A 10,467-nucleotide genomic window follows, 5' to 3' on the forward strand; every position below is an offset into this window, starting at 1 on the left:
CAGTACGAACGCACAACATGTCTATGTCGTGGTACCTGACTCTATATGTCTTAGTCCGCAAAACTCCCGTCCTGGCCTCAAACAACAAAGTGCTTCCCCTACAATTATCATAGATATTTTTTTGGCAATTTCCTGCTTAAAAATCTTGTATGTTCCCAGTGCTGATTTCGTCAGCATCCCTTTTTTCCACAGAGCTCTCTCTGTTTCTTTAACCTTTTCTTAACCGATAATGGCTGATTTGCCCCCTACTGCTGTCCAGATATTTGCTTGTCAATTTTCTAGTTCGCCTTCTCCATTTCGTGTCAACATTCTTTATATGCAGCTATCTGAAAACTTACCTAGCCCACTGCTTTTCTCCCATTTTTCGAACGCTCCTAAAATGCTATCTTACTGCTAGCTTTTCTGCTCTCGAACGACGCCCATCCCATATCACCCTGTACACCCTGATTTGGTGTATTGCCATGTGCTCCCAAAGCTAGCCTCCCTACGCCACGTTGTTTAATTTCTAGCCTTGTTTTAACATCTGGTCTCATGCACAGGACCGCATTACCGAAATTCAGGCCAGGAACCATCACCCGTTTCCAGATCCCTCTTACCACTTCACTCTAGGTGACTAGGTGCCTCGATGCCCGCTCGCCTCGCCTCCGCTTTCAGGGTGAGGACACCCTTTGTAGCACTCCGCGCCGCCCTTTCCCTCTCGCAGCGGCATGTTGGGTCACACGCGCCGGTCGCGTATACTGCGCGCTATGCATGTGGCGTCGTTTTTGTGCGGTTGCGTGGCGACTGCAATGATGCGAACTGGAAACTGACGCTGCATGGTTGTTTCGTTCGTGGCAGCAATGTTCTGCCAGTTTTGAATGTTCTTACAGGATGCAGTCGCTGCGAATGCACGCCGATCGAAAAATTATGACTGGCCGCTGCGTTCTCCACTTACTGGCTACACTGAAAAAGAGCCTGTGGTTAGTGGCCCTCCTTCGTAGTCATAATTTACAGCATCAGGGTCGCCAAATGCTTTTGGATTATGCTACATTTGCGGTTCTAACGTAAAAACTGTTTACTAGATCCCAAGTTTCTCAGGTATGCCAGCAGCGCGGAGGATGATCTGCCGAACATAACAATTGTTTGCGTGGTTAACACCCGCTTGTCCAACGTTAACTGGGATGACTCTGTCTTATTACTCCGCCATATGTAAAGGATGCCAAGCAGTAATAGGAAATTTCTTTTCCAAACGATCCGTCGCCACTCTCCTCTGGGGCGGACAACTGAGGACATGTCTGAAACAATACGTTTATATTTTCTCGTTTGCTAAAGGCACCGTGCAGGAGTAACTCCGGCGCGATGCGCGCGCCTCTCGCGGCGGAAAGTGCAGACCGGGTGGGAGGCGTGCGCCGGCCCGCGCCGCTCGGATGCAGCAAAACTGCCTGGGAGCGCGTCGTATTCTTCCTTCGCTCGTTGCTTTGGGGATATTCTGTGGTCACATTTCAATTGCGGCGCAGCAGTCTACAATAGCACATACTTGAACTCACCAGGGACAATGTTTTTCACGTCCCCAAACAAGTTCTACGATCCGAAGCGACTTGAATGGCTCTTGTCCTGACGGGCAGTGAGGCGGCGATCATGTCAGGATTCGCCGCATGACGTTGCCAAAAGAGAAGAAGAAGGCACTCACAAACCCCTGCATTCGTAATTTTTCTCACCATCTGAAAAAAAAATCGAGCTATTCGGCAATGTGGCCCTTGTATTTTGTGTTCCCATTTAGCCTAGCCGACAGAACGAAAGGGCGTGCTCTAGGAACCACAGAACGCGTGTGGTGGCGCACGCCGACGCAGGTAGTTTTTACATAATGCTCAATTAACCTGTGGTTTGGTCACGATATCAGCAAGTGTTTATCAGTGCTTTTGTTCCCGTTTGAAGATTGTAACTTTTTTTTTCCGGGAAGGGCCCTACAAACACTCGGCTCCGACACAAGCTAAAAAATTTGTGTCAATTTTCCAATAATAATACAGTCTTTAAATAAAACGATACGAAATTTTATAGTTACAATGATTTCCTCAATCATCATACAGATGCGAAAACAAAATTTTTAAAGAAAAGTGTATGTCGAAGGCAAATAAAAAATTTTAATTCGTATGTTCCAGTCGGAACATTTGTAATTAAAGGGTCAACCTAGTATACTGGATCAGCCACTTTCTGTGCGCATACCAGTGCAGTGTGGAGAGAATTATCAAAGGGCGTCTTATTGAGATTCGCTGCGGAGACCACCGCTACATGCCGTACGTCCTTTAAAAACTATTCTGTCATCAGGAGAAGAGGAATCCGACCCACCGGAGAGATAATTGAAGCCTTTGAAAAAAATTCTGCCAATCTACTACGTCAGTTATCTCAATTATTCTCACAGACAGGGAGATGTCGCTTTCTATGAGCCTAACTGGCCGACGTACGCGAATTTTCAGGCCTTTCGTCAGCTTCTGGTATTTTTTCGCCGTTTCAGCTCCCCCTCCGTTCATTCCTCTTTTTCTTCCGTACCCTTTCCTTCCTTCTCCGCCGCCACTTCCTTCGCAGTGTTCTTTTTCTTTTCATTCTCGCAGCTTTTGCCTAAGTGCGTCCTCACCTCTCACAACGATCCGGCCGTCCCGCTTGATCGACTTGCTCATGGCTGGCTTTTTGTCGCGTTGTACCACATGTGGGGGGTGCCACAAATCTTGTTCTGTATTTTTCTACTTCTTTCTTCATCGTATTTTTATCCCCTCCATTCAATCCGTTGCTGCGTGTTGCTTCTTGCCCTTGGGCACCCTTCTCCTTGTGTCGTCTGCTCCGTTTCTCGTGCTTTGCTACTTGGAAACAGACGCCCAGCATAAAACGAGGGCTCATTCATGTCTCTCTGTGTGGTGTCTTCATGTTCCCGCACTGTTTATTTATCGCTGTGTCACTCCAACTAGGCCAAATCGCCACCACTTTGCTGCAAATATCCCGAAAACTTTCCGACGGCCGCCCCAAACTGGGCGCGCGCCCGACCCAGGCGGCCGCGACTCTCCCAACGCATCTGCTCCGGCGGCCACCGGCGGCGCTGCTTGTTCGTCGAGAGTGCTGCCCCCTGGTCTCCTGCACGGTGCCCAAAGGCTTAATCCGCAAAAAAAATTATGCACATGGCCAGAGTTTCCCTCTGAATAGTATTGAATAGAAGTTGATTGATAGTACGATGCGACACCTTGCTGATTATTCAGCAAGACATCTGTCGTTTTGATTGGTTTTTCTTGGAAAGAATTAAAAATAAACGGTTCAGTAAAATTTGCAGTTGAATAAGGCAACATAGCAACAACAAATTTCAGTTGGTAAGTATACAAAAACGTTAGTTTTTGCTTCTGTTCAAAGCACGCCAAACTCAACTAAGGGGAGTCGGAGCAACACAGGCCGCCTTTCTCGCTTCAGCGGAATTGTCTGCTCCAGTTGCCAAAAGACGCTGGCTTGCCGCCTTACTCCATAGTCGCTGGCCAAGGCAGTATAGTTCTCATTAGGTACTGGTCCGGGCTAGTTGTAGTAAGTGGTTTTATTAAAATAATAAAAAGGAAGGAAACGATTTCTGCTAGCCCCGGCATCTGCCATCGATACGGAAGCACCTGAGTTGGGGCAGCGGAAATAAAGGATAGCAGACAGAATAGAGAAATGAAATCAGGAGGAGAGGATTTGACTCATGTTGAGCAGAAAGACGCGTGGCAGGCAAGCTCTCATTCCCGCTGCTGTCATCAAGATAGAGAAAAAAAGTAAGCTCCAGGACATGCCTGCCCAGAAGCACGCGAGACGAATTTTACTTATCTCGTGGCTATACGTGACGGCAACCAAAGTAGCATATTTTCCCCAGTAGGGATTTACTGAAAAGCGATACCAAAAATAAGGCGCCTCTTCTTGACGACAGTGTAATTCGTCACGCATGCTCTCTTGCTTACTGACGCGCTTAAGGTAGGTACGGCGCCGGGATATTCGTGGTGAACTGGCGCCAAGAAGTAGATGGGGCGAGAGGGGGGGGGGGGTTCCGAAAAAGTGAGGTAGAAGGTGCATTTTGTACCGAGGCGTCTCTAATCGGGGGGATAAAGGCGGCGGGGAATGCTGGAAACATGTTAAGCCAAGGCGGTAGTGAAAATTTTTGTGCCTCATGTCGCGCCCCTCGTTCGTGGCGCGACATCGGATGGGGTCTTGCTCTGTTCGTGGCACTACCGATCCGGCTGCTTGAAGTGAGCTCGTGTTGTGTGTGTGATGAAGCAGTCGCATATCAAGCTATGACGGGTGTTCCGCCAGCACTAGAAAAGGACAGCGGCTATTTCGCTTTCCTCGAGACAGTGCGCGCAGAAAAAAGTGGGAAATGCAGGTAAAACGAGACGGCTGGAAGCCAACAGACAACTCCAAAGTATGCGAGGTAAGGCATGCGCAGCGCTTCCATTTATTTCAGAAAAATATTTGCTGGGGCGGAGGCATAATGCAAAACTGAAATGTTGGACCTTCATAATTACTAAATATAGCAGCCGTCAAAGGCGACTTGTCGGTCTTCATTTCTTGGCGAACGAAGCAAAAGAACAGGGGATGGAGTGCTCTCTCTCTCACACACACACACACACACACACACACACACACACACACACACACACACACACACACACACACACACACACACACACACACACACACACACACACACATATATATATATATATATATATATATATATATATATATATATATATATATATATATATATATATATATATATTGTAAGGCTAAAGAAGAAGATGCGTCTGATGATTTGAAAAGACGAAGACGAGGTGACAGTGTTCTCGAGAGTTTTTGCCAGCGCTACGCTTGTGTGTCTTTTGCCGATCTGATCCCAGACTGCTGCCGTTCCCGTCGCCCCAGTACCTCGTAACAAACCCCCCGTTACATTTGGTGGAGGAGCCGGGGTAAAAACATCGGCCCTGGAGCTCCGTAGTCGTGCTCTCCCGGCGCGCACGATGCCTGAGGACGTCCAACACCAAGCCGTACAAGTGGGCCAGGCTGTCATCTGTGCCGGCTCTCTTCGTCAACGGGACCCGACAATTTTCAGCGGGACTGACGAGAACGATGTGGAAGATTGGCTCACATCGTACGAGCGGGTGAGCGTATACAACAAATGGGACGATGTGACGAAGCTAAACAACGTCATCTTTTATCTCGCCGGTGTGGCTAACCTCTGGTATCGCAACCATGAGGCAGATATTCAAACCTGGTCCATTTTTAAGACTAAATTTGCAGACGTATTTGGTCCACCGGCTGTCAGGCAACTCCGAGCCGAACAGCGATTGCGTGAACGATCTCAGCAGGCTAGTGAAAGCTTCACTAGCTACATTGAAGATGTCGTCGACTTGTGCAAGCGGGTCAACGCTCGTATGTCGGAAGCCGACAAGATCCAACACATCTTGAAAGGCATCGATGACGACGCTTTTCAGATGCTTCTAGCGCGCGACTTGCGTACCGTTGCTGAAGTCGTCACGCTGTGTCAAAGCTTTGAGCAGTTGCGCAAGCAGCGGATTCTGACACGCCAGCGGCCACAGCAGGTTGAGTCGCTCGCTGGGCTCACGCCTGCTCCTGACCCCTCGCTGCTACAGCAGATTAAAGACTTCGTGCGGGAAGAAGTGGCACGTCAACTTTCCTTTCTGCCGAGCGCTCACGACCGACCATCATATCTGACTCCAGCGCTCCGACATACAATTCAAGAGCAAGTTGCTGAGGCTCTTCCACCGGCTCATCCGTCACCACCTGTCACGGTTCCGCTGACATACGCTGACGTTGTCGCCAGACCACAACCTGTGGCGGCTCCGCTCACATATGCCGAAGCCGTCGCGAGACCGCCTCCTGTCGCGGCTCCAGTGACATATGCCGATGTCGTAGCAAGACCGCAGCCGCCAATCTATAGTGCGCCTCCGGCGCATTTGCGAGGGCCAGTGGCTTACCGACGACCTACTCCAAGGGTCAGCGATTCCTGGCGCACAACGGACAATCGGCCGATTTGCTTCTTTTGTGGTCTCCCAGGTCATGTAGCTCGGCATTGCCGCCGTCGTCTCCCGGACGCGGAAATTCCTCCCCAAGCTCCTGGGTACTGGCCCCCACCGAGTCAATACTCTGTACCAGCTGCGCCGCCGCAAAGTCGTACTTCCTCGCCGGACCGTTCTACCCTCTCCAGCCGCCGGCCCTCTTCTCCACGACGCCGGTCTATTTCGCCTATGCGACGTCGCCCCACTGCTAACCAGGAGGAAAACTAGGCGCCGCAGTTCCTGAGGCGAGAACTGCGTCCACAACGAACTTCGAAAGGCCTCATCCGTCAGCCGCTAACCTCATTGAAATTTCCGTCGACGGCGTTTCTGTCATGGCGCTTGTCGACACTGGTGCTGCCGTTTCCGTCATGGACGCAAAGCTGTGTAGTTCTTTAAGAAAAGTAAGGACGCCAATTGCTGGACTCTCACTGCGCACCGCCAGCGCTCAGAACATCCAGCCGTCAGCAGCGTGTACCGCTCGCGTTGTAGTCCAGGGGACCATTTATGCCGTCGAATTCGTCGTACTGCCCTGCTGTTCTCATGCTGTTATCCTGGGCTGGGATTTCCTATCGCGCCATGCTGCTATCATCGATTGTGCTCGAGCTGAAGTCGAGTTCTCTCACCTGCCCGAAGCTGTCTTGGACACTGCCCCTCCTGGTGCCTGTGTTAAGGCCCTAGTTGCCGAAGACATTGACCTGCCTCCCTGCTCTTCAGTCCTCGTACCCCTCTCTTGCGGCCCTCTTCGCGACGACACTGTCCTCTTCACTCCGTCCCCTATCTTTCTGCACCGCAAGTGTCTGCCTCTGCCATACGCTGTACTGACTATATCCGCTGGCCTCTCCGTACTGTTCATGTCTAACCCATTCTCGTTCCCCAACGCCTTGCGCCTAGGTGAATGTCTCGGCACGGTACAACCATTCGCGTCTCTGCTCATCCGCGAAGAGACGGACGACGCGCCGCACCTCTCCATAGCCGCACTCAGCCCACCTACTGCTGCGCCCGATCCCTCCTCAACCGAAGCATTCCTTCGCTCCTTCGACGACAACCTTCCAGCGCCGCAAAGGGCACAGCTTCTCACTTTACTTAATCAGTTTCGCTCATCATTTGACTCACATCAAAGTTCCTTGGGCCAAACTTCCACTGTCACCCATGCCATCGACACAGGTGACCACGCACCGCTGCGACAACGTCCCTATCGTGTGTCTGTCGCCGAGCGCCAAGTTATTGAAGACCAAGTCGACAAGATGCTCCAGAGCGGCGTCATTCAGCCCTCAAGCAGCCCATGGGCGTCGCCTGTGGTGCTCGTCAAAAAGAAGGATGGCTCCATACGCTTTTGTGTAGATTACCGCCGCCTTAATAAGATTACGCGCAAAGATGTCTATCCCCTCCCGCGCATAGACGACGCTCTGGACTCTTTGCAAGGGGCCGAACTCTTTTCATCTCTTGATTTGCGTTCCGGGTACTGGCAAGTTCCTATGAAAGAAGCCAATCGCCCCAAAACCGCCTTTGTGACACCGGATGGCTTGTATGAATTTACGGTGATGCCCTTCGGGCTTTGTAACGCCCCCGCGACTTTTGAGAGGATGATGGACACCATTTTGCGCGGACTTAAGTGGAAGACATGCCTTTGCTACCTCGACGACATTGTGGTCTTTTCCCCGGACTTTGACACCCACCTCTCCCGTTTGAAGCACGTCTTGACCTGCCTCTCTGACGCCGGCCTGCAGCTGAACTTAAAAAAATGCCGTTTTGCCGCTCGTCAATTAACCATCTTAGGTCATGTTGTCTCTAAGCAGCGCGTCAGTCCCGACCCAGCGAAACTTCGTGCTGTGGTTGACTTTCCCAAACCTACCTCCATCAAAGACCTGCGCAGCTTCCTGGGTTTGTGCTCATATTTCCGCCGGTTTATTCGCAACTTTGCGTCCATTGCTGCGCCTTTGACTCAACTGCTGTCTGGAAGTGCGGATTTATCACTGTGGTCTCCAGCGTGCGACGACGCATACACCACCTTGCGCCGTCTCCTCACGGCGCCGCCCATTCTGCGCCATTTCGACTCGGCTGCTCCTACCGAAGTTCACACGGACGCCAGCGGTGTTGGCCTCGGCGCTGTCCTCGCCCAACGAAAACCTGGCTTTGACGAATACGTTGTTGCTTATGCTAGCCGCACACTCACACCAGCAGAACGCAACTACTCCGTAACTGAAAAAGAGTGTTTGGCGATTGTATGGGCCCTCGCGAAGTTTCGACCGTACATTTATGGGCGCCCTTTTGACGTTGTGACCGACCACCATGCGCTCTGTTGGCTTTGCAACCTGAAAGACCCTTCCGGCCGCCTCGCTAGGTGGGCCCTTCGCTTGCAAGAATATGATATCCGCGTCGTGTATCGCACCGGCCGCAAGCATCAAGACGCCGATGCACTGTCACGCTGCCCCCTTCCAGCCGAGATCGCCAGCCTTTCCACCTCCGACGCTTCTCTGCCCTTGCTTCGCCTCAGCGACATGCCTTCAGCGCAACGCATGGATCCCTGGATCGCTTCCCTTCTCGACTTTCTCGCCAACCCGACGGCTGCTTCACCGTCACGTGCGCTCCGCCGCCAAGCTGCCCATTTTGCGATCCGTGACACCCTACTTTATCGACGTAACTACAACTCCGAAGGTCGCAAGTGGCTGCTCGTTATTCCACGTCACTTACGCTCGGAGATATGCGCATACTTCCATGCTGCCCCCCACAGCGGTCACGCGGGCGTTTTCAAGACCTACACCCGCATACGGCTGCGCTACTACTGGCGCGGAATGTACACCTTTATCATGAAGTACGTGCGCGCATGCATTCCCTGCCAACGTCGCAAGACACCTCCCCATCGTTCTGCTGCTGAGCTGCAGCCGTTACCATGCCCTCCACGCCCGTTCGACCGCGTTGGCATTGATTTATACGGTCCGCTTCCATACACTGCAGACGGCAACCGTTGGGCTATAGTAGCGGTGGATCACCTTACACGATATGCCGAAACTGCTGCCCTTCCGGCTGCCACAGCGACGGACGTCGCCTCCTTCATTTTGCACCGATTCATCCTTCGCCACGGTGCACCTCGTGAACTGCTCAGTGACCGCGGCCGCCTGTTCTTATCTGAGGTGGTGAAGGCGCTTCTCAAAGAGTGCAACACGATTCACCGAACTACCGCCGCCTATCATCCGCAGACCAATGGCCTCACTGAGCGATTTAACCGCACACTCGGAGACATGCTCTCCAAGTACGTCGCTTCTGACCACACGAATTGGGATCTCGTCCTTCCGTACGTTACTTATGCGTACAATACCGCTACGCAGTCTACCACCGGATTCTCTCCTTTCTTCCTACTTTACGGCCGCCAACCCTCTGCTACTATCGACACTATCCTCCCTTACCGCCCTGATGAATCCGAATATCGGCCTGTTTCCGACGCCGCGCAACACGCCGAAGCCTGCCGCCAAATTGCCCGGTCACTCACCACTAACACCCAGCATCGCCAGCGCTCCCGCCTCGACCAAGACCAAACCCCACCGAACTCCACTTCTGGTGCACTTGTGTGGCTCTGGATCCCTTCAGGAACTCCCGGTCTCTCCTCCAAATTTCTTGCGAAGTACCATGGTCCCTACCGTGTGCTGGAGCGCACCTCTCCGGTTAATTATATCGTGGAACCCCTCACGCCGTCTCCTGATCTCCGCCGCCGAGGACGGGAGACCGTTCATGTCCAGCGCCTCAAGCCCTACTACGACCCCGCCGTCTTGCCATCATCCTAAGTCGCCAGGATGGCTCCTCTTGTCCCCGGGGTGATTGTAAGGCTAAAGAAGAAGATGCGTCTGATGATTTGAAAAGACGAAGACGAGGTGACAGTGTTCTCGAGAGTTTTTGCCAGCGCTACGCTTGTGTGTCTTTTGCCGATCTGATCCCAGACTGCTGCCGTTGCCGTTCCCGTCGCCCCAGTACCTCGTAACAAACCCCCCGTTACAATATATATATATATATATATATTTGCGAACATGTCAAGGTGGTGCATATTTATGTGTTATACCCCTGTCACACGAGACGCTGAATGTCATTCGCAGCGAATGACATTCACAACGAATGTCATTGCCTGCTGGCGTTCCCGTTCTACACGGGTACACAAAACGGCATTTGCAAATGATGGCGATGTCCATCGGCTAACTGCTATAACAGCAGAACGTTACAAATCATGTTTTTCATACACATATTTTATGTTTATTGCTTGTATCACACTGTTACACATCAATAGACTGTTTAAAACTTTTTTGCAACGCCTTGCGGCAGCAATAGTCAACAAGCAATCCACTGAAATATCCAAAGCAAGACAGGCTCAAAGCCGCTCACGATCCCTCCCGTACATGTCGCCCGCCCTTCCTCCCGCTGT

The sequence above is a fragment of the Amblyomma americanum genome, chromosome 8 (genome assembly GCF_052857255.1).
Source record: "Amblyomma americanum isolate KBUSLIRL-KWMA chromosome 8, ASM5285725v1, whole genome shotgun sequence".
Lineage (NCBI taxonomy): Eukaryota > Metazoa > Arthropoda > Arachnida > Ixodida > Ixodidae > Amblyomma > Amblyomma americanum.